Source organism: Pleurodeles waltl, chromosome 7, assembly GCF_031143425.1.
Source record: "Pleurodeles waltl isolate 20211129_DDA chromosome 7, aPleWal1.hap1.20221129, whole genome shotgun sequence".
In the NCBI taxonomy this organism is placed as follows: domain Eukaryota; kingdom Metazoa; phylum Chordata; class Amphibia; order Caudata; family Salamandridae; genus Pleurodeles; species Pleurodeles waltl.
Window position 1 is genome coordinate 404,963,101 of NC_090446.1, and position 26,114 is coordinate 404,989,214.

Sequence of the window (26,114 nt, forward strand, 5' to 3'; positions counted from 1 at the left end):
GACCACCATGCCAAGGACAGTGCAGCCATAAAAGCTAACACCCAGCAGAGGCAACTGACAGCTGTCAGGGCCCAGAACCACACCTTTTTGCTCCTCACTGACAGGTGCAGGGGCTAGGCTACAGGCTTCTTTGGGATCAGGGTACCACCTGCCTGCTGTTTTTGAGTGGGGGTTTACTACATCCTGAAGTGAACACCCTTCTTCCACTCTCTTTTGGAAGCCCCTGCTAACCAGGATGAAGGTGCAAAAGAGGAACCACCGGTGAGAAGACAAAGTCAGTATTGCACCAAAGAAGACAGGTATGGGTTCCTGGTTGGTGCAGAAGATGTCCCACGCCGGATCGATGTATGCAGTCTGGTTGCGTCACTGGATTCCACCAACAAGCCTTGGCTCAAGCACAATACGTGGTTGGCAAAAAATGGCACTCCCCAAGACCAGGAGGGACCTGGTGGCTTCTACCCAGGAGACAGAGAGACAGAGGGGGCTCTCAGCAACTCAGAGGGCCCTCAGAAGACCAGGCAGCACCCACAGGAGTCCCACAGCATGGGGACACATGGGGTGCAAATGGAGGCCCACGCAGCACGACGCAAAGGATTCCTATGCCACCGGAGAACCACTCGGGGAGCTGTGTGTCGCAGGATAGAGTGCTGGGGACCTGGGTTGTGCTGTGCATGGAGAACTTATTGGAAGGTGACACACAAGCCCTAGCAGCTGCAAAACACGCGGTGCACAGGTATACTATCTGGCGTGGAGAGGCAAGCTCTTACCTCCACCAAATTTGGACAGTTGGACCTTAGGACAGTCAGAGTCAGAAGCCTGTCTGTGAGGTGGCAGCAGCTAGGTCTGCAGTGAAATCCTCAGAAGGCTGGCATGGCAGTAATGGGGGTCCACTGTGGAGCCCCCAGAGTGCATGGAATTGTGCAACCAATACAAGAATCAGTATTGGGGTACAATTCCCAGTTGTTGGACACCTTACATGGCCATATTCGGAGTTACCATTGTGAAGCGGTACATATGTATTGACCTATGTCCAGTGAACACTTAAAATGTCTTCTCCGCACTCACGACTGGGAAAATGGGCCTGGCTGACATGGGGGCACCTCTGCTAGTGCAGGGGTGCCCTCACACACAGGTACTTTGCACCCAGCCTTCAGGTTCTGAAGGCCTGACATATAGATGACTTATAAGTGACCAGGTGCAGTGAAAATGGTTATGAAAAAGTGCATGCACTATTTCACACAGGCTGCAATGGCAGTCCTGTAGAAGACTTTGTATGGGCTCCTTATGGGAGGCAAAAGAAATGCTGCAGCCCATAAGATTCCCTGGGACCCCAATGCTCTGGGTACCCAGGTACCATATACTAGGGACTTATTAGGGGGGTCAAGTATGCTAATTTGGAGTGAAATACTGGGTTGTCAGTATGAGATTACAAATTAGGAACCAGAGAGAGCATAAGCACTGGAGTTCTAGATAGCAGGACTTCAGTGACACAGTTAAGCATACTGACAAAAACAGTGAAACAGGCTGACAAGTAAGACCCAAACCATGAGCACTGGGGTCCTGGCTAGCAGGATCCCAGTGACACAGTTAAAACATACTGACAAACAGGCCAAAAATGGAGGTAACCATGCTAGAGCAAGACTACTTTCTCACATAAGCCCGTCCGAAACAAAGGACAATAAGGCTAACCTTGGCCAGCTGAGTCTTTATTGTCTAAGTGGAGAGTAGATCTGCAATAGAGTGGTTACTCCTTTTTCCATGCACTGTATGGTTAATTCCCTGTGGTGAGGGGGTGGGGGGATGGGTGGTAAACCACCTTGTTTGGATATTTTTACCTAAAAAACAGCGCAAGTGCGTACTCTGAGCATCTCTATTTGTAAGATTTAAGAGGTTTAACATGGGGCAGTGTGACTGTCCCTGGGATCCTATGTCAAGATAGGGCTGCAGTCCTAAGGATTGCAATTCTAGACAGGGGTGCTGCCTCAGCAAGGCCAGAGCAGGGCAAACAGTTTGACCCCATGGCTCTAAGAGAGAACAGGGTTGCTGTTTATTTTGGGTTGGAGGAGGACAGGGCTACTGTCCTAAAGGGTCTACATAGGGACAGGGCTCCTGTCCTATGTTTTTAGAGGAAGTGCAGGGCTGCTGCACTAAAGTTTCTCTGAAGGGCTGGAGGGTTGCCTGTGGGGAGAGGAGGATCCAGAGGCTTCAGGGCTCCTTCTCTTCTTTGCTTTTTCATTTAGCTTGAAATGAGAGGAAGCAATTCCTAAGGGATACCCAGCATGGATGCATGGGTCCTAACCAACCTCTACCTCAGCCCAACCAGAGTCCTCTAGGTTGTTACCTAAGAGACAGTCTACAGGTAAGCTAGGCGAGACCACCACCTGCTTTGGGCCAGTAACTCCACCCCAACTAAGTTGCACTACAGCTAAGGGGAGAGTTGCTGACATCAGTAACCTGGTACTTCTGCCCAAAGAGGTGTTGTGCAGGTGACACCAGGTTTTCAGTCACCAAAGTGATGCTGCCACCTGTGTCCCTGTAGGTTGGGCCTCAACACCATTTATTTCAATTGACTGCTTGTACTTGTCCATGTTAAGGGAACAAGCAGCCAAGGTGGCAAGGCCAATGCCACCATGTGTGACAGAGACTGTCTTGGGGGTTTCTACACCTACCCCAGTTTCTATACTGGACCCAAAAGTGAACCCAACTACACCTTTAGTTTGACTATTGCCAGTAGTCCCATCACTATTACTACTATTACCAGGGGAACTAGAAGTTGAAGTGGATGTATTAGTGGTGGTAGGCTTAGGGGCTTTACCTGGGCAGGACTTATCCCCTGGCCTATAGCCTTTACTTCTGCACAGATAGCACCAAGGCTGTTTATTGTATGTAGAGTGTGAAGAAGAAGAGGTGTTATCCCCACCCCCATTTTGGACCTGAAGAATGAACTTAATGTTTATGTTTGTCCCCATGCTTGTCCTGAGATTTTTCACCATCCTTCTTCTTTTCTTTGTCACCCCTTGTATGAGCATTTCATCTCACCCTTGTTCCGACCCATTTGTCTGCCTTCTTACCCAGTTCTTGAGGAGAGGCCAGAGCTGAGTCCACGAGATACTGGTGCAACAAATCAGACATACAACTACTCAGTATATGCTCTCTCAAAATCAGATTGTACAGACCCTCATAGTCAGACACTTTGCTGCCATGTAACCAACCTTCTAAAGCTTTGACAGAACAGTCCACAAAGTCAATCCAATCTTGTGAAGATTCTTTCTTGGTTTCCCTAAACCTGATTCTGTATTGCTCTGTGTTGAGCCCAAGACCATAAACAAGTGCCTATTTTAGAATGTTGTAATTGTCAGAGTCCTCCTCCCTAACAGTGAGGAGTCCGTCCCTCCCTTTATCAGAGAAGGACAACCAAAGAATAGCAGCCCATTCCTTATGAGGGACCCTCTGAACTTTACAGGCTCTCTCAAGTGCAGCTAATCTCTTTTGAATATCATCCCCCACCTTGTATGGAGAACAGTTTTGTGTAAGTTTCTGAAGTTAATGTTGTCCACCCTGACCTCATAACTTCTGAAACTACTGTTGTTGCTGCCACCATGGGGAACTAAACCAAATCCCTGTCTTTCCCTTTCCACAGCAAGGGCTTTCCTATTTAAGGCTAACTGTTGCTGGCTCAGTCTAGCCTCTTCCAATCTCAGCTTTCTGAGTTCCCTATCTTGGGAGTTATCCTCGGGATTGGAATTGTGGGACACTTCGGAGACTGAAGTGACATGGGAATGAGCAGAGGCAGATCTTTCTCTGGCTTGTGTAACCCTAGTAAACTGGCCTCTAGGTGTGAAGGGAGTTCTACTTGTGTGTGGCCCCCTCCCACTGCCAGCTACACTAGATGGTTTACCAGGGAGAAGATCTTGGAAGGACCCTCCCCTGCATCCTCAGGACCCTCTCCTGATTCTACCTGGTCAGAATCCCCCTCTCTCTCCTCTACCTGGTTACCAGATTGCTCCTGGTCATCCTGGAGAAGGAGATTTAAAAGGAAATCCTTGTTAGGGTTCTTCCCAATCCCTTGGCTTCTTTCTAAGCAAAGCATCCTCAAACGTTTAAAGTTTGGGTTCTCATAAGTAGTTTTGACAACCCTGAGGGTGGCCTCAGAGGAAGACATAGTGCTAGAAAATGTTCCCGACGTTCACAAACATAAAGAAAAAAGACTGGCTAAAATAAGAGAAAATAGCCGAAGGATGGTTGAAAAATTACTGAGGGTAGTAATGTTGTTTCCTTCACATTTGTTAGCAAACATCAAAATGTTAATGATCAAAAAAGGTTTGCTCTCGCAAAAAAAAAAACACATTCTACATACTTTAACACATTCTACATACTTCAAAATTAGTGATCATAACTCAGCATGTCTCGTCATACCTTGTGGAATGAGGACGGAGGCATTGCCCAGGGTCTGCCCTTTTGGCAGCCCCTGCACAGCTCCTGGCATTTGGCCATGTGATACTTCCAGCTCTCAGTCTGATACAACCCACTACATACAACCTTGAGACGTGTGCAGCTGTCCAGGTTTTTCCTATTAATCTCCAAATCATGAGTCCATACATTGGCTGTGCCTAAACCCGATTATTTAAAAGCCTTGATCAATGCTGTTATCATCTGTGATCTCATCAATTATGTCATTTGAAATGTCTTCAGTGAGTTCATGAGCAATGCAAGGCTGGGGGTCAGCTTGTAACTGATGAATGTCAGGGGATTTACAGGTGTTAAAGGTGTTGCAATGTTTACTGTAAGTGTTTTAAGGGAATGTCTTTGGTTTTATGAACAAACATCAATCAATCAATCAATCAGAAATTTGTAGAGCGCACTACTCACCTGTGAGGATCTCAAGGTGCTGTTGGTGGGGGGGGGGGAGGAGGGGAGGTCCACTATGCTTCAGTTGAAGAGCCAGCTCTTAAGGTCCTTTCTGATTTGAGGTAACAAAGGTGACTGCCTGAGGTGAAGAGGCAAGATGTTCCAGATCTTTGCTAAAAGGTAGGGGAAGGATCTTCCTCCAGTCAAGGTCTTCCGTATGTGGGGTACAGTGGCTAGTGCCTGTTTAGCAGAGCGGAGAGGTCTGGCAGGGAGAGTAGAAGGTGATGCGGTGTTTGTGGTAGGTAGGTCCTAGGTCATAGAGGGCCTTGTATGCATGGACGAGAAGTCTGAAGTTGATCGTTTTTCTGACGGGTGTCTTGTGATGTGTTCACAGCGGGGGATGTTCAGGGTGAAATTGGCGGAGGCATTCTGGATGTGCTGTAGTTTCTTCAAATTTTTCTGGGTGGTGCCGACGTAGAGGGCATTGCCATAATCTAGCCTTCTGGTGACCAGGGCGTGGGTTATGGTCTTGCGGCAGTAGTGTGAAATCCATTTGAAGATCTTCCGGAGAAGTCAGTGTGTGGAAACAGGAGGATGCGACAGAGTTCACCTGGCGAGTCAAAGCGAGAGATGAATCCAAGATGAAGTCGAGGTTGTGTGTGTAGTTTGTTGGGGTGGGGGTGCCGAGTGTAGCAGGCCACCAGGAGTTGTCCCAGACTGATGTGGAGGGTACCAGAATGAGGATCTCGGTCTTGTCTGAGTTGAGCTTGAGGCAGCTCTCCTTCATCCAGGCAGCAATGGCTTCCATCCCGTTGTGGAAGTTCTCTTTGACAGTTGTAGGATTTTTGGTCAGTGAGATGATCAGCTGGGTGTAGTGGGCATAGGAGACAATGCTCAGTACGTGGCTTCTGACGATGGATGCGAGCAGGCCATGTAGATGTTAAAGAGTGTGGGGCTTAGGGAGGAGCCCTGGGACACTCCGCAGCTGATCTCTGTAGGTTCCAACAGGTATGGCGGGAGTCTGACTCTCTGTGTTCTGCCAGTCAGGAAGGAGCGTACCCACTGTAGGGCATTGCTGCAGATGCCACCTGTGCAGAGTCTGAAGCAGAGGGCGTGATAGGAGTCAAAGTTGAAGGCGGCCAATAGGTCCAGTAGGATGAGGGTTGCTGTTTGGTCAGAGTTGAGGAGCAAGCGGATGTCATCTGTGGCGGCAAGAAGGGCGGTCTCCATGCAGTGGTTGCTCCTGAAGCCTGATTAGGAGATGTTCAGGATGATGTTATCCGCGATGTGTTTGCAGAGCTGTGCGTTGATGACCTTTTCAATGGCCATGGCTGGGAAAGGCAGCAGAGAGATGGGGCAGTAGTTTTTGAGATCCAGAGGGTCGGCTGTTGTTTTTTTCAGGAGAGGGCAGATTTTGTCATGCTTCCAGCCCTTGGGGAAAGTATCTGTCTCCATGGAGCAGGTGAGAGTGTGGTGGAGCTCGGGTGCAATGGAGGTGTTGGCTTTGTTGAAAATGTGGTGGGGACAGGGATCTGCAGGGGCTCCGGAGTGGATGCCGCTCATGATACAACGGGTCTCGTCCGTGACGAGGGTGGTCCAGCAGTGCAGGATCTGTAAAGGTTCAGAGGATATGAGCTGGAGGGCTGTTGGTGGGTTCGGAGGGTCTTGGGGTCCAAAGCTATCATAGATGTCATTGATTTTTTTGATGGGGGAGGGTGACTAGTCTGTCGCAGAGGTCCTGAGATGGAGGGATGTTTGCAGTTTCAGATTGGGGTTTAGTTAACTCTTTAACTATGGTGAAGAGCTCTTTGGTATTGTGTGTGGAGGTGCTGATACGGTCCTGCAGGGCGGCTTTCCTAGTGGATCTGATAAGGTGGAGGTGGAATTTGATGGCTGATTTGAAGGCCGTGAGGTCCTCGGGCACTTGCTGTTGCTCCATCTTTTTTCTAGCCATCTGCAGGTGCGCCTGGAGTCCTGGAGTGCAGGGGAGATCCAGCTGACATTCTTGAGGTTGTGTTTACCTGAGGTCATTTGGAGTGGTGCAAGGGTGTTGGTGCATTCGGAGAGCCATTGTTGGAAGTTCTGTGCTGAGATGTTTGCGTCTGTGGCAAGGGGAGGTGGTGACTTGCTGAGGGTGTTGGTGAGCTGCTCCTCGGTGATCTTGTTCCATTTCCTACTTGGGGAGTGGAGGGTGTGGAGGTGGACGGTAGGTGTGGTGATGGAGAAATGAATGCAGTGGTGGTTGGTCAAGTGTAGCGTGGAGGTGTTGTCGACAGTGATGTTGTTGCTGGGGAGAAAATTAGGTTGAGTGTGTGTCCAGCTGTGTGTTGGTGAGGTGACCAGTTGGTTGAGGCTGATTGTGGTAAGCTTCTCGAGCAGGTAAGTGGGGTTGTGGTCATTGCAGTTGTCGATGTGATAGTTGAGGTCACGGAGGAGAAATAGTTCATGGAGGCGAGTGCATGGGGAGCTAGTATGTCGACGATGGAGTCACTGAAGGCTGGGTGGTTGTTGGGTGGTCTGTAGATGAGGTTGCTGCAGAAGATGAAATTTGCGGTGACGTGGAACTAGAAATGGAGGTGTTCCATGAAGGGGGAGTGTTCTTCTGCGTTGGTTGTTAGGCAGAGGGTGGATTTGTGTACGATGGCCAGGCCACTGTCTGGCAGAGAAGGCCGGTCTTTACGGAGCAGTCTGTAGTTGCTGGGGATGGCGATGTCCGGTGCTGATGCTGAGTTTGTCCATGTTTTGGTGAGAAATGCAGCGTCTGGGCTGGTGGAGTTTAGCAGGTTCCAGAGGTCTATGGCGTGTTTTTGGAGGGAGCATATGTTGAGGAGGATGCAGTTGAGGTGCTCAGGGTGGGTGTTCTGATGGTCCTGTGGCAGGAGGATCTGGTGTTTGGTTTAGGTTAAGGTTGCGCTGGCAGTTGAAGAAGGAGAAAGGTCCATGGGTGTCTCTGGGTGATGCGAGAAATCAGGCAGTGGTGCGTCCTGTGTTCAGTGAGTGGAGGGTCTTTGTGTTGTAATGATGGATGGTTGGAGGACCAAGGTTTGTTGTGCTGGGTATGGTCCAGGCACAGACAGGTGCAGACGGGCTTGCCTTTGGCGCACCGGCAGCGCAACCACACAGTGACTGCCATTAAGAAGGAGAGAGATGCGGGAGAGTCCAGTCAGCTTGGAGGCGGGAAATCGATTCGCAGGGAGGGGGGCGGGACCGCAGGGGCAGCAGGGACGGTGAGAGGGAAAGGCATCAAAAAGCAAAAAATGGAGCAAACGAGACAGAAAATAAACAGGAAGAAAATTTAGATGACTGAAAGCAAAAGACACACACAGACAGATGGCCACTAGGTCACCAGGGATGAGCTGCAGGAAGGCGCCTGTGGATGGAGGTTGGCCTCGAATTTAGAGTCAGGCAGGCTCTCAGTCCAATTTGCAGCAGCAACAGGTGGAGCTGTGCAGAAGGAAGAGAGCAGACGCTGATTAGGAGCAGCAGACCAGGAGTTGATTTTATCTGACTAAACATAACCAACTCTTATCTTTAACAAGTTATTTCAGGTATATTGTTTAATGATATGCAGCACTCAACTCCATCACACTCAAATCTTCAGCCATAAGCAGAGCGCTTTGTGCATGGAGCCAGTCCCTCATAACCCGCCTATGCATGTCCTCGGTCTGGCACAGGAACCTCTGGGTCCAGGATTCCATCCATCTAAAACCAGTCGTACACGACCTTTAATTGTGCAAAGCAGGCTCTGGATGGAAGACCTGGCTTGCAGCCAGTCCTGTCCAGGGCTAGGCCCATCAAACCTGCTAGCCATATCCTTTCTCCATGTGCAAGCTCTTCAGCCCTGTTCAGCAACTTGCAAGATTCTCCAATCTGTGCCCAGATTCAATACTATGCCAAAAAGGGGAGCCTATTTACTTTGTACATTTTAGGGCAAAGAATACTACCACCCACAAACATCCTATAAGGGGTAACGAAAGACACTGCTTGGCCCTTTACATATACTCTGACAGTTTTTTCGTTAGGACAGATTTGAACTTTATTTTCTCACACTGCACTCATTTGCCAAAAGGTTCCGAATCAATTATATGTATGCTCAAGACACCGAACGAGCTACAATTGACTAGCATAAGAAGTGTTTAAGGGATATATATAAGAAATATCTTGTTGATTGTATACAACTGCATGCAACCGCATTTTCCCCGGGAAGAAGGGGTCCAGAACACCAAATGCATTGATAGCTACAAAAAGGTTGCTTGAAGGACTGATTTTCACTGAAATTGTGCTAATTTTGATGAAAGGTAAATTTTGAAACAACTGGAATTTTAACGGATGCACATATTAGGGAGACAGCATAACTGGAAGGCGGAAGAATATATGTATAACAAAAGTTTTTACCTATGTGTTTTTCCACTTTGAGTGAATTATTTCACAACTGGGATATTTAAAACAGATTTACAGATGCATACAATAGTTCTTACAAAATCAGCTGATTTGGCTATACATGCTTATACCACATATATTGTGAGATGGTGTTTGTAATTGAATAGGATTGTTAGGCACTCATTTAGGTATGCTTAAGGAAACCTGGGTTAAGGTACAGTACTTTAACAGTACAGTAACAGTAGTTATGGTTGTGAATGTACATGAAACTGTTATATCTATATAGGTACACTGTTCCAAAAGAGAGAAGACAAAAAAACTTAGAAGTCCTATTCAGCAAGGGCGAGTCTATGCTGGATGTTTAGGAGAGCCCTCAAGCACCCACCCTCTGGAGTTCCTGCAGTGCCTGTGAATGAGACGGGCCACTTTCATGTTAGTTTTAGGCCTCCTTCTCTAAAGTCGTTTGGTGTTTCATCCAATTTCAAATGCTGGGGGATCCAGTCCCAGAGCTGAGGCAGAGAGGCAAAGAACTGCATCGTGTCTTCGTAGGTCACCTGAAGTCGGGCCTGGAATATCACAGTGTATTTGATACCCAGTCCTTTTAATTTTCATTTGGCCTCAGTGAAAGACGCCCTCTGCTGATGCACTTCTTTTGTAAAGTCTGGACATAATAGGGTGACAGGTATCATCATTGGGCTTACTCCTCGTCAGACCGGTGCTGCAATGTCTGGCGGACCACCCAGAATTTAGGGTGGCACTCAACCGTTGTTAAATTGCCAAGAAGGGAGGTCTGGAATGAAAACTGACTAAGAGGAGAAACAAAGAGTAGAGAAAGAGACAAAACTCTAAAATTGGCTCTGAACCAAAACCATCATTTTAATGAGTCAGAGACAAGGTGCAGGCCAAGATTAAAAAGGGGGTTATAAAGAGTGTTGATGGAGATAATGTACCACTACACTCTATAACTAGGGAAGGTAGTTTACCTAATCCAAAATGGTCAACATGTTTCGCATCTTCAATTGGTCACAAAGTGATCCCATGACGCTTCTTCAGGACCCCAAAAAAAAATTTTTTATTAAACTACTTCTCCTGTGTATCAAAAATTAGCCAAGTGCTAAAAAGCCACTTACAAATAGAAGACAAAGTATGTCTGAGTCAGTTGGTCAGTAAGGTCGCCCTGTGTAGAATCAAAAAATACATAACAATTAGTGCCAGTGATAAAGAACAGACTAAAGATGAAAAACAATTATAGTGACAACCACCCTCAGTGTGTAGTAAGTAAAAAATAATTAAAAAATAGAAGCTTACCATCCCATATTAGAGATTAGGCTTCCTAGGTCTGCGCTAGCATCAACCAAGGAGATAGTACTAGGTAAAAATAATATAACATATAATAGTATAATACCGCAATCAGTACATAGTAATACGTCAACTGGGAGGTCTTTATAACACCACCTAGATCAAATCACTAGATTCAGTAAGTGAACAGAATGGCATATGTTAGTCAAAAATAGGCCATTGTCAATAAATTATGGCAAAGAGTAAATTATTCTAGACTACATGTAAACACAGCCAACATTATGGGTACTCGAGCCACAGGGCAAGAGCCAATCACTCTGTAATCATAGACCAATTCTCTACTAATAGAGCAGCTATAAGGATGTCAAGAGCTGGTCACGTACTGTGAATAGATCAGTATAAGTAAATATATAGGTTCGCAGTCAAGGATCGAGGCTGTGGAACGGAATAATCAGGTCAAGTGGATATAAATTGCCAGATTAGCCTTTGAAATGTAAAAAGTGAAAAAATGAATGAAAAATGCGGGATAATGAACGGGGACGGAAGGATTAGCTTCCGCAGCCCCACGCTTACTTGTTTAGCTCCTCGGTGTTGTGGGAAGCCTGCCCCATGCCGCGCACCTGAAGACGATGTGCCGGTGCATCAGAGAGGTTTTTATGTTGGGTGTAAACATTATGAGCGCGTCTACACCAGAACCAACCAGCCGGTTGTTCCGGATGCTAGAAACAGAAGAAGGACCCTTGTTTTTGGTACTGGCGGCCATCTTGAGATGGAAAGAAATCGGAGTCTCGATGTGTGAAGGTTCTTTTCCAGCAAAAGGCCCTATATACGAACAGGGTGGCCATCTTAAAGTTCAAGTGGGTTAATTAGTCTGGCCATTGATACCATATATTTGCAGTCCATGACACCAGACAAATCAAATAAAGTATGGCAAAGGGGCAACAACACTAAATAAACAAGGATGCTTGTTATATGGTGAGGGCATGATGGAAGGAAAAAATTGTATATGGTAATAAGAGACCGGGTCATCATGGTCATCTGTTCAAAAAAAAATATTTAGTATCGAAAACTGTGTCAAAAAAACAAAACAGACAGACAGACAATGTCCAAAAACGAGCTCAGTCTGTACATGAAACACTACTGAAAACCACAAGCTATGATTAGCAACACAAGTTATAGCTCACACAAAAGCCAAGCAAACAATAAGACACCAAAGTCAATGATCATGATTTCACCCTTGATTTGACAGGTGAATTTACAAATGTCATAATAAAGCTGCAAGATGTGATTATATATTATGACACCCTTAACACTATAACACTCTATATCATTCTAAACACTATGAATGAGGCACTATTTTGTTATAATATTATCCATTAGCTTGAGTATGTGCTGTAATTTAAATACACTGTACTTTTCGGTGTTTTTGTAAACACATTTTTTATTGCTTTTAAACAAAATATTGTGCCTGGCGGGTCAACTGCCAACACATATGATAGAGGTTACTCATTACAAGTTCTATTGTAGCGATACAGATAAAAACATTTGTTATTCAGGATTTTGAAGAGTACATTATATCATGCAGAAGTCAACCCACTCAAGCACTCAGGTACTAAAACGTAACTGGCCAACTCCCTCCCCTCCTCCTCCCTTCCACCTCTCTATTCCCTGCCTCACCCCAATACCAATGTCACAGTTTCATTCATCTTCCCTCAACCATTGAGGACTAACACTTATTATTATTCAGTTGAGCTAACAGCTCGGGTCATCATTCCACGTTTATAAGTAGCAGTGTTTACACCTCCCTGGCGTCTTGATCTTGATAATAAGGAACTCTTAGGGGAATCAACTTCAGTGTCTTTCAGGAATTCGAGTAAGGCATCACAGGCCCTGGCCTTCTCAATCGTGCCGCCCCCTCTCTTCACCTCCTAGAACAATACTGCGCTCTTGTATCCCACCAATAAAATAAGGTTGTCCTTCCATCTGTGTGTCTGGGGACCAGTAGGGGCTTTCCACTTCAATGTAATCTCCCTCTTATCTACTACCAGGGCAAGATTTATGAACGTGGTGGTGACTTTATATTTGGAAGGACTTGGGAATTCCCCCAGCAAACATGCCAGTGATTTACAGGGAATTGTACATTCAGTGACTTCATTTATACATGCAATGACACCCTCCCAGTAGTCACGCAGGAGCATTTCGGCTCCCCGCTCACCACACCTGGGGCATCCCACATTTCGTGTTCCGAATATGCACATGATTTTCCCCGGGGTAAAGTATGCTCTATGTAAAAAACATAAAGGTTAATAAGCTTAAACCTAGCACTGCGGGAGACAGTGTATGTGTTAGCTAGAGTTGCGGGTCTGGAAGTGGGAGTGCCGTTTCTTCCTCACATTTGAAACTCAGTGCCTCCCGGGATGTGTTACTATTTGCACGCAGTGCTTGATATAGAAGAGTGACCGCTCGAGTTTTGCCGGAGGATATGCAGAGTGTGGCTACAGTGATGCACCGGGGGCTCTGGCACTCCTTTGTCCCAGTGATCCCGCACTGTCAGCACCGCTGCGTGGTTCAGCAGAAATTGTCCCTGGGACATTGCAAATGTTTCTGACAATTCCTCTATTAACAGTAACGCACCATCTCTGTAGACGTCTTCCACCTCGGATATGCCGTTGAGCCGACCAGTCCGATATTCCCCTCAGGGCACCAGTCATGTCAAGCACCTCCAAGCTCCATAATGGCAGGTCTGGTGTATAAGGTCGGGGGCTATTCATGAGCTGCAAGCAGCACTGCCAACAATGTTGAATCATTCGCAATTCCATGGATCCCCTGCAATGGGACATTTGGGGATCAGTAGAAGCTGAAGTAATACCTGCAACTCGTGGATTCCACAAGGAGCTTCCCCTCCAGGGTTGAGCCTTGAGTTCAGCCAATGATTCAGCCAATGGATCTGGGCCGCCAGGTAGTATACTTCGAAGTCCGGGGGCGGCAGTCCCCCGTCATTCATAGATCTCCAAAGCTTTGTCAATGCCACCATATGTCTGCCCTTGCCCCACACGAGCGCCACCAGCAGAGAATCTAGTTATCTGAAAATTCCACGTGGTATTACTATTGGTAGTGTAGTGAAAAAATACAGCAGACGGGGAGCACAACCATGTTGGCGATTGCCATTCGGCGCGCTGCTGACAACGGGAACGTGCTCCACAAGGCCACGCCTGCAGAGAACGCTCTAACCACCACTCCAATATTACCGTCCAGTATGTCCCTGTGTGTGTGGTTTATGTTGACTCCGTGCCGAACTGTTCCAGGAGTGATATCGCTCTAGGCAACCCTTCTTCAGCGCTGGCGAGGATCAGTAACATGTCATCAGCATTCAACGCTATTTCATGAGATATTCTCCATGTATGTCAATCCCCGGTATGATGACCCTGTTCATGCCTTACCAGCGAGAGAGGGGACAACCTCGCCTGGTGCCCCTCCCCCACCACGTAAGATTTGGATACCATGCGAACCCATGCAAGTGGGTCCGTGTAAAGAAGCATGGTCCATTAAAGGAAGGCCATTCCCAGTCCTAATCTATCCATCACCTGATATAAGTAGTCCCATCGGAGGCTGTCAAAGGTCTTTTCAATATCTATGGAGACTACCACCACATGGTCGTCGTCAAGGCTCACAGCCTCCATAAGGGAAAGGAGTCTACGGATATTCAGTGCTGTATTCCTTCCTGGAATTAATCCGCTTTGGTCAGAGTGTATGAGTGTAGTCATGTGGGTGAGGAGGCGGGAGGCCAGAACACAACTTAGCTGCTTATAGTCTATATTCAGCATAGATGATGGTCAATGTGCTTGTACATCCCAAGGGGACCTCATACTTTGCCCCTTGCCATAGCTTGGATGGCTGCACCAATCTCCTGCAGGGTTATGGGGCCCTCCAAGTTCTCAGTATCTTCTGCAATCAAGCGAGGTAGTGCTACTGGTCCCATAAATGTTACTAGTTTCCTGTGGAGGTCCGAGAGTGGTGGGGGTGGGAGGGGTGGGCATACAAGGTGCATAGTGGTACTCAAATCTCTGATCTCATTTGGACCATAGAGACCTCCACTGTGGCTGAGTCTATTTCTAGTATAAGGGATCTTCTGGGGTTTGGGTTAGCTAGACCTGCCAGTAGCGTTTCCGCCTTGCCTCGCTCTGCGTTTCGCCCTTGTCATGTATCTGCGATGAACAAATCATCTAAGCTTCACCATACCAACTGCTAGACACTCTTTCGCATCCAGGAGCTGCTGTTGTAGTCCCCTATTTTCAGGATAGGCTCTCTCGATATGTCTGAGAGCTTGTGTCTGCATTTGCACTTCGCGCAGTAGGTTATGCCAAACACCCACCACCTCAGCAATACATTTACCCTGTATTACTACCTTAAAGGCATCCCACTCAATCAGAGGGGATGCTGTGGAGTGGGAATTACCTGCAAAGAAACTTCTGATGGCATGTCCTACAGGCTGTTTAAATGCTGGGTCTTCCAGGGCCTCCACACAGAGGCACCATTCTGGTAATTAAGATCGCTCTCTGTGCTAGTCCAGTGTAAGCAACATTGGGTTGTGATCAGATACGGTGGAACAGAGCTATTCTGCATGTGGCACTGACCCATGTACTTCGAGGGAATAGAGAAATGCAAAACATAGGGGTGGTGCACCACTCATCAAAGACTATCAATTCATATATAAAAAGTCCAGTTCTTTTGTGGTGAGGTGTGACAGTTCTTTTCTTTATTTTCTTTCAATCATATATCTTCTTCCACTTGGAAACATATAACGTTAGTGGTAACAACAGTCAACGCGTTTCGTCCTTTAACATAGGACTTCTTCAGGGCTAGTCCAGTTCTAGCTGTTTTCAAATTATAAGTATCCTTGTGCAGGTAGAAATAGTACATCCGAGTATCCAAAAGATTATGGCCGAAATATGATCTGAGGAGTTTCATCTGACCAGCCTCATGGTTGAGGTGTCGTGCGGGTCGGAAATTCAGTCCACTGTCGATGAAGCGGTTTGTAATCTGCCGCCAAGTGAAGCATCCTACACCAGTATGAGCGTGTACTAGAATAGAATAGAGAAATGCATCCAACTTCCCATGGAGGTCGTGCATTCCCGAAAAGAATGAATAATCTCTAGTAACCGGGTTCAGTCGTCTCCAGGAGTCAACCAAGCCCCAGCAACACTGCCAATTCAGGAACATTTGTGCCAGTTGTACTATTGGGGAGTCCCTCAGGGGTGGATGAGACCTGTTGAGGATTGGATCTGCTACACTACTGTAGTCCCCACCCAGGAGTACAGGTTACGTCAAGTGGGGTGGTAGTGTACGAGATGTCATCTAAAAAGCCTCCTTGGTCTGAATTAGGGGCATATATCCCAACGATGGTCAGATCTTTTCCTGCTAGTCGGCCTGTTATTAGGACAACTCTCCCGTTAGGGTCAATCAGTTCTCTTGTTTTCTGGAATGGGATCCTGGATCGGATCCAAATCAGGACACCCCTAGCAAATGTGGAATACATGGTGGCAAATATCTGTCCCTGCCGTCTCATGTGTAGTACATCCCTCTATGGTGCAGTGAGGTGTGTTTCTTGTAAAAGGGGGACGTGGGCTCCTCATCTCTTTAATATGCCTGTACCTTGTACTTTTTTGCCATACTATTTAGGCTCCAGACTATTGTAAGTTACAGGGGGCATCATATGGAAGAGCTGAAGGTTAAACCAGGAGTCCCTAGCCTCAGAACAAGGTCTGGGTAAGGGTGACAAGAGTTATTGCATTGCAGGAAGGGAGTAGCAATGGAGGCAGTGAAACACCCAGTCATAATCCCCATAAAAACAAACAACCACAACCCCACAACTCCCCAACCCCAGGACAAGAAGTTAAATCACCCCCATCCAAATTAGCAACCAAAGCAACATGCGTTAATTTTACATATGCACAACTGAACCGTGTGTGAGGGTAGGAGGGTAGGGAGGGTGGGGGTTCGGGTAGGGGGGTGGAGTTCCAATATGTCATTCCCCAGCACACAGTGGGCCACCCAGGAAGCTTGAGAAAGAGGATACTGTTTACCAATCTCGCCCAATCATTCTTTACTCGTTGTCATTGTTCATTGGCGATTTCTTTTCAGAGGTTCTACCGCACAACAGTGCAAATGCATCACAACGCATGTAGTGGTTTTAGATCAGTTTGTCAGCTGTCCCTGGGTTGACCTGTGGAAGAAAAACATCAGAACTACAAGAGGAGTGTGAGGCATGGTCTGAGTCAGAGTTCTTTAGATCATCTTCTCCCAGCTCCGAGGCCAGCGCAGAGCCCACCCCTCCGATAGCCACCACCACCTCCACCACCCTCTGGAGTTCCTGCAGTGCCTGTGAATGAGACGGGCCACTTTCATGTTAGTTTTAGGCCTCCTTCTCCAAAGTCGTTTGGTGTTTCATCCAATTTCAAATGCTGGGGGATCCAGTCCCAGAGCTGAGGCAGAGAGGCAAAGAACTGCATCGTGTCTTCGTAGGTCACCTGAAGTCGGGCCTGGAATATCACAGTGTATTTGATACCCAGTCCTTTTAATTTTCATTTGGCCTCAGTGAAAGACGCCCTCTGCTGATGCACTTCTTTTGTAAAGTCTGGACATAACATCACTCTCCTGTTTTCCAACATGATGTAACCTTTGGCTGGTGCTTGAGACAGGATATGATCCTGATCCTTGAAGTGTAGGACATTGGGCACTACAGGCCAGAGTGCTGCTCCGGGTAGTGGGCGAAAAGAGGGTATGCAGTGGGAACGTTTAAGTGCATAAATGGGAGAGAGGCTCTCAGGCTCAACCTCAGTACAGAGACATTTTCTAGGAACGCAGTCATGTCAGTGCCTGGTCTCTTAATGCGTTCTGCAGTCCCACAATGCGAAGATTGTTTCTTCTTGCTCTGTTCTCCATATCCTCCTTCAGGTGTTTCAGCGTCTTTACTCCGTTCTCATATTAGACATTTGACCCTGCATAGTCGTCAGCTTGGGGTTCAGTTCATCCAGTGTTCTCTCAGTAGTGGTGACTCTTTCTGCAAGCCTTTTGTGATCGTCCCTCAGTAATCCCGGGTCACTGACCATGGCATCTATCTTAGCCTCAAGTGCTTCACGTAACACAGCTATGGCCTGAAGCATGGTGTCTAGTGTTGCTCCTTTGTGCACTTCGCGAGAGCAACCCTCCATATCATTTCCATTCTCTGGCAGGGTAGAAGGACCGCTACCCAGTGTCTGGCCTGGGTCACCAGTTTCCTTTTTCTTGGAGTATATACCGATCTCGGAGTGGCCCACCGTCTAAAGGCCAGTGTGGGCTCAGGTTGTCTGTTAATTAATTTCCCACGCCATCCTCTTGGGCGGGAGAAAGGTCACATAGCTGTGCCCCACAGCCAGGTGGGTAACCCATCAGTAGATGTCTTGGAAATCCAGGGGGCGCTCCTGGCAATGAGTAGCGGCAGTGTAGCCTCTGGTATAACGATGTGTGGCAGGAGGGGGGGGGGGGGCACTGCCACCAGTACAGTAGCAGGTGGCCCCAGTCACGCAGTTTAGTTAGCAATCAAGGACTCCCCTTGCAGTAACTGGGCGGCTACATCAGAGCCCGCAGCTGGGCAGGAGGAGGCCAATATTCAGTTTAAGCTCCTCACCCGCTCCTCTTTCAATTTTCAGCGCAGCCCTTGATGGGGGTGATGGGAGCTAGCAATGTCTTTCCCCTCATTTAAAAGTAGCAGTTCATTTTTCTAGTGCCCAGTATTACTGCAGTCTCACTTACCACGTGAGCCTCTCTTAGGAGCCCGCCACCTGTTGAGTGTTCGTAGGGGTTCCGCTTGTTCCAGCCCCGGGCTGCACTAGCAGGCTCCAGGACCCGCTCCACAGTTCGCCACAACAGCAGGCCCTTTTTGCCGCAGCCATTTAGGGCGGAGCAGGAGCGAAAACGGCTGACTCACCAGCTCCCGTGCCCACAATCAGTGGTCTCACTCTGCACCAGCTGGGGGAAAGTTGGGGGCCTCCTCACTCACCGGGTCTATGCTCTGTCCCGCTCCTCCGAGCTCTGAACTCGCTTCAGGCGCTCCTCGATCTTGCTGGTGTGTTAGGTCTGTGCCGTCCCGGGCCGCCTGCCAGTTCTGGACTGGGCTGGGCCAGCGGGTGCCCTCCCAGGTGGAGGGCAGCTCTAGACTTTCCTCCTGCACACGTTAAGGGCCCTTGTGATGGCCCCCGCTACATGCCCTCCGTTCCGTAGCATGTTGCAGTCCTCTGTATGCCTCCATCTTATAAGGAGGGTTTATGCAGCATGGAGTTCTCGGGCGGTTACCTCTGTGCGCCAAGCGTTGTTCCCTGTTTCTGCTGTGGTTAGGTGGGGGACACTTCAATACGCACCTTCTGGCGTCAGTATGCGGGGTGACAGTGGCAACATAATGTCAGGATGGACCTGGATGCCTGAGCACGGCCAGGGAGCTCTGCTTCCACGCTTCCTACTCCATTGGCATTTGGCCACTTTTCGGTGTTGTTGCTGGTATAAATACTGTGAGGCCAATGGTATTTGCTCGCTAGTCTAAGAATCTTTCACCAATTATCTTCCAGTTAATATTCAATTGTAGTTCTCTCCTCAGTTTAGGAGACCTCGGTACAAGGATAATCCTGTAAAATCCTGCTCCCTGCAATTTAATATCAGACCTTGAAACACTTCAGATCTTGCAGTTACATTTAAAAGTTACCTGGTGCTATTCTTGAAGTCAGCTTACAAATAAATATACTTGCCATATCTCTACATCTTTAATCTGTGATGGGTTTTTTTGGTGGCCTATTGCTGCATTAAGGAAGTCACTGAGAATGAAATCATCTTGATACTTGCAATCCAAACACAGGGAAAAGATAGTTACTCACAGTTTAAAACAACAAATATATCAGATTCTAGTCCCATTGATAGCACCACTTTTCTAGCAGCTGGTTGCAGAAATAGCAAGGAGGGCCCCTGCCGGAGCCACGAAACCAACTTTGATTACATTGTGCAGACCAGAAAAAAAAACCCTAAATTTATTGGCTCATACTGTCCTATATTTTTGTGCTTTGTACTTTGTGCGACTACAAAATACAGATTAAAAGGATTGCAGCCGGGCTCTACAAAAACATTACCTTCTTGATTTCTCCTTGGCAGCATGGTTTCATCCCAAGCAAAGACACCACAGCCCGTACCAACTTCACCGTATTTACGATAGATTGAGCCGAAACTACATACCATCCCTTTGCTCTCACAGCCGTAGGTGCTGAGAAAGCTTTTAGCATGGTTGAATGGGCGTTCCCCTCGATTGGTTGGGGGGAAGGGGGGTCAAGCTACAGCTGGGTCTTCTGCTTACCTTTGTCAAGGCAGTTCAGAAAATGTATCGCCAGCCAGTAGGTACTCTAACAGTCAACAGGTTCGATTCCAGAAATGTCCATATGGCCAAAGGCACCTGCCAAGGCTGCCCACTTTCACCGTGTCTTTATGTTTTATACAAGGAGCCTTTCATCAAAATGTTAATTAGACAAACCAGGCATAGACCTGTTACACTGCCCAAACGCAAAATCAAAAATTGCTGGTATATGCCGATGATGTTCTACTGGCTACTGCTAAACCCTGCAAACATTATCAGTAGTTGTAGAAATAGCAGTTACATTCTATCCTCTCTCTCTCTCAGGATATAAGATTAATATGGGACGACTTGAGACTATTTGTATAGGAATCACAGAACAGAAGGCCATATATGTTGTTTCCACTATAACATACTTAGGAGTTAGACATATTGTTACCTATGAGGAGCTTCGTGGTTTTGTTAAACACGTTTTTTATTATTGCCACTTCACTGTATTTCATACTTGTTACAATATCAGAGTATATGCAAAAGGAACTGGCAATCAGTGTGATTTTACAAGATAGATCATTATTCATAGTAAGTTGAATTGGTACTATTTTTATCATTCACATTCAATTCTGATCCAGGTTATTGATATACATGTCATGAATCCAGGATTCAACGCTATATCTTGAATGAATGCCCTTTCTGAATTAAAACTATGGTTAAATTTGCATATAAAAGTAATAAAACATTTAAACAATTTCCAAAATAGCTAGGACAGGTAAGGGATCTTACATGCATATTTCAATAAGTGAGTTCTGGGTTTGCCTAGAGAGAGGTACATTTCTATTGTCAGGTGTGGTGTTATGAATTTAAGGGTGTGTGTGGAGAGGGGGATGAGGCTTGCGTGATGAGGGCCAGATTAATCAGTGGAAAAAACTGAGGGGCGTTTCGTGGGAGGAAATACCTTGTAGTCTGTCCGTATTTGCTAATCCAGATAAACGTTGATAAAATTATGTTGATAAGGGAAATGGCATCCCCATAATTTTATCAACGTGGAGGAAGAGGAAGCTTGTTGCCTAAGCAAATACCCTATCGCTAGGGTATGCGACCCTAGGGATAGGGTATTTGCTTAGGCAACAAGCTTCCTCTTTATGGAATGCAGTGCTCTCACTAGTTACACATTTCTTAACTGCTCCCTCCCACTGTTGAATATGTGGACCCGTAAAGGATTTCCACTGCCTCTCTATGGCTCTGTTTGCCAGAATTAGTGATGTCAGCAAATATCGTCCCTGTTTCGCCTGACTTAGGGTGAGGGACAAGTACTAGGAAACAAGCCTTGGTCGTGGTGTAGCATTCTCCACGTACTATTTTTGCTAATAAGTCCCCAACCTTGTGCGAAAACTGGGCAATATCAGGGCAATCTCACATCATGTGGAAGAAATCTGCCTTATCAGTATGGCAGTATCGACAGTGTCAGTCCCAAGGTTACTTCAGCTTACTAAGCATTTATGGGGACATGTACGTTCTATGGGATTGGTAATAATGAATCTGTTGGAGCAGTGCATTGAGGAAAACCTTTCTAGAGTGTTCGAGGACCTTCTTCCAAGTCTTTATCACTAATAGGAGGATCTAAGTCCTGCTCCCAGTTAAGTTTCAGCTAAGTTAATGGTGGGATACTCACATTTAAGAGTGATCTATATAGCCAGGTGATAAGCCTGCAGCCAGTATCCATGATAAAGAGAGTCTGCATGTAGCTTTGCGACTGAAGTTCTTCGCTGATTAAACTCTATAACCATAATGTACACATTTCTGCCAATATGGCAGTGTATTTTCAAAAAACAGTGCAGACGGGAGCCCATGTGTGCCCTTCAACAGACTGAATGAAACTAAACTTCCATTTTCAAAGTGGTTCCCCATTACAGTGAGCCCAACTTGCCCCCACTTTATCAGTCTATTACTATTGCTAACTCCTGTAAAGGCAAACAACAAGTAGAGTACATGCCAATATAGCCCACGTACATCGCAGAGCTTGCCAGTGACACAATTGTGCCACAAATATAAGATGTGCTGTGGAGGAGTGCGGTCTGTATGGGTGTGCGTGTCTTCCGGATGCATGTTGTCCGGTAAGCCAGTGAGTTAGCCATTAGTTGTGGGATGCTAAGTAGTACAGTTCAAAGTCAGGGACCCGCAAAACCTCTTTGACCCATCCAACTCTTCAGAGCATCCAAGGGTAGCCGTGAGCAAATCCCATTTCATATTTTCTATGTCAGTGTCCGTCCTGTTGTTGTGGGGGTAGAGTACAGTTGCTTGAAGTAGTTGAGGAATGCCAAGTTAATAGCTTCCTGCAACAGTTGACCATCCCCATCGAGGTCTATAATGCTACTAAGGGACTTTCCTTGTTTTTCTGAGTTAGCCAGCCAGACTAAGGGGCATATTTATACTCTGTTTGCGCCGGAATTGCGTCATTTTTTTTTACGCAATTCCGACGCAAAACTAACTCCATATTTATACTTTGGCGTTAGACGCGTCTAGCGCCAAAGTCCATGGAGTTTGCATCATTTTTTAGCGTGGACACCTACTTTGCGTTAATGAGATGCAAGGTAGGCGTTCCCGTCTAAAAAATTGACTCCGAGGCATGTGCGCCGTATTTACACTCCCGGGCAAAATTCACGCCCGGGAGTGGGCGGGTCAAAAAAAATGACGTACGGCCGCTTTTGCGCCGTTTTTTAGCGCCTGGACAAGGCAGGCGATAAGGGACCTGTGGGCTCGGAAGGAGCCCAGAGGTGCCCTCCCATGCCCCCAGGGACACCCCCTGTCACCCTTGCCCACCCCAGGAGGACACCCAAGGTTGGAGGGACCCATCCCAGGGACATTAAGGTAAGTTCAGGTAAGTATTTTTTTATATTTTTGTTGTGGCATAGGGGGGCCTGATTTGTGCCCCCCTACATGCCACTATGCCCAATGACCATGCCGAGGGGACATAAGTCCCCTGGGCATGGCCATTGGGCAAGGGGGCATGACTCCTGTCTTTGCTAAGACAGGAGTCATTTCTATGGGGGTTGGGAGTCGAAACAAATGGCGCAAATCGGGTTGAGGCGAAAAATTTGCCTCAGCCTGACTTGCCCCATATCCCCCTACGCCGGCGCTGCCTGGTCTACGTCGTTTTTTTCCACGCACACCAGGCAGCGGCGGCGGCTAACGCCGGCTAACGTCATTGATTAAATACGGCACCCGCATGGCGCTTCAGAATGGCGTTAGCCGGCGCTAATTTTTTTGACGCAAAACTGCATTAGCGCAGTTTTGCGTCAAAAGGTATAAATATGGCCCTAAAAGTCTGCTGAATTTATCACCATCTATGTGTTGATGGGCTGTGTATGCTGCAAAATCCAAACCATGTTGACTCTCGACTAGAGTGGCATGGTCCTCTCTGGCTTTATGTAGTGTATCAATGTGTGATTTATTATGGACTACTTTATCCTCAAGGGCTCAAATAGTTTCATCTAGGTCACGTAGTTGCACGTCAGTTTATCTCTTAATCCATACCAAGATCCGAATGCAGTGGCCCTTCACCACTATTTTGAAGGCCTCCCATTCTGTTGAATTGGAATACGTAGAGACTTCCTTTTCATTAAAGTGGTGCACTATGAGTTCTACTACAGACATGTGAAATGCTAGATAATCTAAAGCATCTTGTTGAAATTGCCATGTAGGGATAGGTGACCCGCTTCTCCACCACGGAATGTGTAGCAGTAACGGATATTGGTCATAAAGGGTTCGTCATATATACTCAGCCAAACCAATCTCCAGTTTCAGGTTTGTGGGGCATATTATATGGTCTAACCTAAAGTGGACATAGTGGACTAGCGAGTAATAAGACTATTCCTTCAGAAATGGGTAATTGTGGCTCCAGACATCACTGTATGACCATTGTGTCAACTATTCCTTAAGAGCCTTAGCAGTACTATACACGGGTGAGTGGAGACGGTCCATGTGTACATCCAGAACCCCATTAAAGTCGACAGGAATGCTGGCTGGTGTGCCCAATTTCGAATCAGAGTAGCGAGGGAAGAGTAAAGCTGTCCTAGCCCTAAGTTAGGTGCAAATATGATACCCAACAGTAAGGATCTGCCTTCCAACTTGCCTTCTACAAAAACATATTGTAAGGAAATGCCTCTATGCATGATTACCTCCAAAGTTTGCACTGGGGCTGCTGAGTGCACTGAGGCCTGCTAAGCAGACTGCAGTCACAGTGTTCTAACCCAGTGGTTCCCAACCTGTGGTCCGGGGACCCCTGGGGGTCCGCGAAGCCTTCTCAGGGGGTCCGCGAGAGCCTAGAAAATAAAAAAATATTAGCAAATATTGACAAATTAGATCCCCAGTTTCCAGTAATGACTCAGGCGGGGGTCCCCGGATTCCAATGATGATTCAGTGGGGGTCCCTGGGTTCCATTAATGTTAAAGTGGGGGTCCACAGAAATCAAAAGGTTGGGAACCACTGTTCTAACCCATTACAAAATGTATGTTTAACTGGCTACCCCAATTGGCATAAGCTGAGTTACTTGTAAGTCCCTAGTATATGGTACCCAGGGTGCTGAGGGTATGTAAGTGAGAGTGTCCACCCTGGGCTGCAGCACTGAATGTGTCACACTGAGTGTGACAAAGTATGAAATGGCTACCAGTCTGTCACTGCAGAATGGAAGAGCAGTTTAAAAACTGCTAGTTCGACTTTGCCATTTAAACCAAGGGCAAAGCCCCCACTTCTCTTAACAATATAAATAATTATCCCCTAGGGAAGGCCTACTGAACTCTAGGGCAGGCAATTTTATATTATTAAGTAGGACATATGCTTTAATATGCCCTAAATCCCAATTGTCGTTTTTACTATGGAAATGTTAGTAGCATCATTGGCTAACCCAGATTTACAGCTTGACGTCTCAGTCCTGCTAACCTACGAATGGGACTACTAAAGTGGGTACTTCAAGGTATCTCATTAATCGGGGCATTAAACCCGACTTTATCTCAAAGTTGAATTTAATGTCACTTTTAAGGAAAGGCAGATTTTAGAATGTTGCCACTCTTGCCCAGTTTATTCGGTGGCCTTTCACAGTTACTGGCCACTAGACAGCCTTCTGCACCCCGGGAAGTAGTCTGAATGACTCACAGTCTTAGGAACAATAAAGGCCTCTACAGAGAGAGGTGTTACCTCCCCTTTATTGGAAGGCACACAGGGTGTTAGCCCAAAAGGCCGGTTTCAAAGGAGAAGCTGCGTTTGGTGGGCGAATGACGATCACACTTTGGTAGGGCTACCTCTTTTATTCAGGCAGATGGGGTGACAGAGAGGGGAAACAGTTGTCAAACTTTTTTTTACATGGGAGTGTAGCCCACAGGTAGCCACACCACTAGGGTGGGCTAGCTAGCTCCAGACAGCTTGAGAGTGGGCAGAGTGCACTCTGAGATTGCTAGATGTCACACATAGCCAGATGTTGTCATAGGGCAGGAGGGATCCTGATAAGCTATTGGCTAGTGACCACATCACCCCCGGGTACTTTATGAGCTTAAATATGGTATCCCTAGCACCGTGAACCTCAGGTCACATCTGGACTGAAGAAAACACCTAAGAAGGGCTGACCTCTAGACCTGGCACAAGAGGCTGCACCAACCACTGGACTTCACCAGCTGCTCCTTGGGTTTGTGAAGAGAGGAATGTGTCTATAATACCTGCCTCAAGGAAAAAAAAATCCTGAGCCCTAGACTGAAGTCATGACTCAAAGGGTCAGTCAGCTGACCCCCTGTCCCAGATCCAGGCCCACAAAAGCTGAAGTCACCTGTCCTGGCCAGTCAGTAGCCTCTAGCAAAGAACTTCTGCTGCCTGAACTCATAAGTTGTATCCATGTCTGCCAGACTGGAGAGTCGAGAGAGTGTGGATTGGTCACCAAACACGGACACTACCCCCCCACCAAAGGACACCACTGGACCGGCTATGACCGGAGATCAATAATCCATCTGCTGCTGGGCTTCTACTGGCTTAAAGAAAACTTTGAGGGACTCTGATCCTGGTGACCAAAGTCACCCCATCTTACCCATGGACTGAGGAATAACCCCAGGAAGGCACCCATCAACTGCACCGCACCTAGGGTATAAATCAGCATGTCGCAACCCCAGCACCAGGACCACTCCACTGAAGTCTATGCTAGTCTTGACGTAAAGTGTGGAACTGGACTTGAGATTGCATT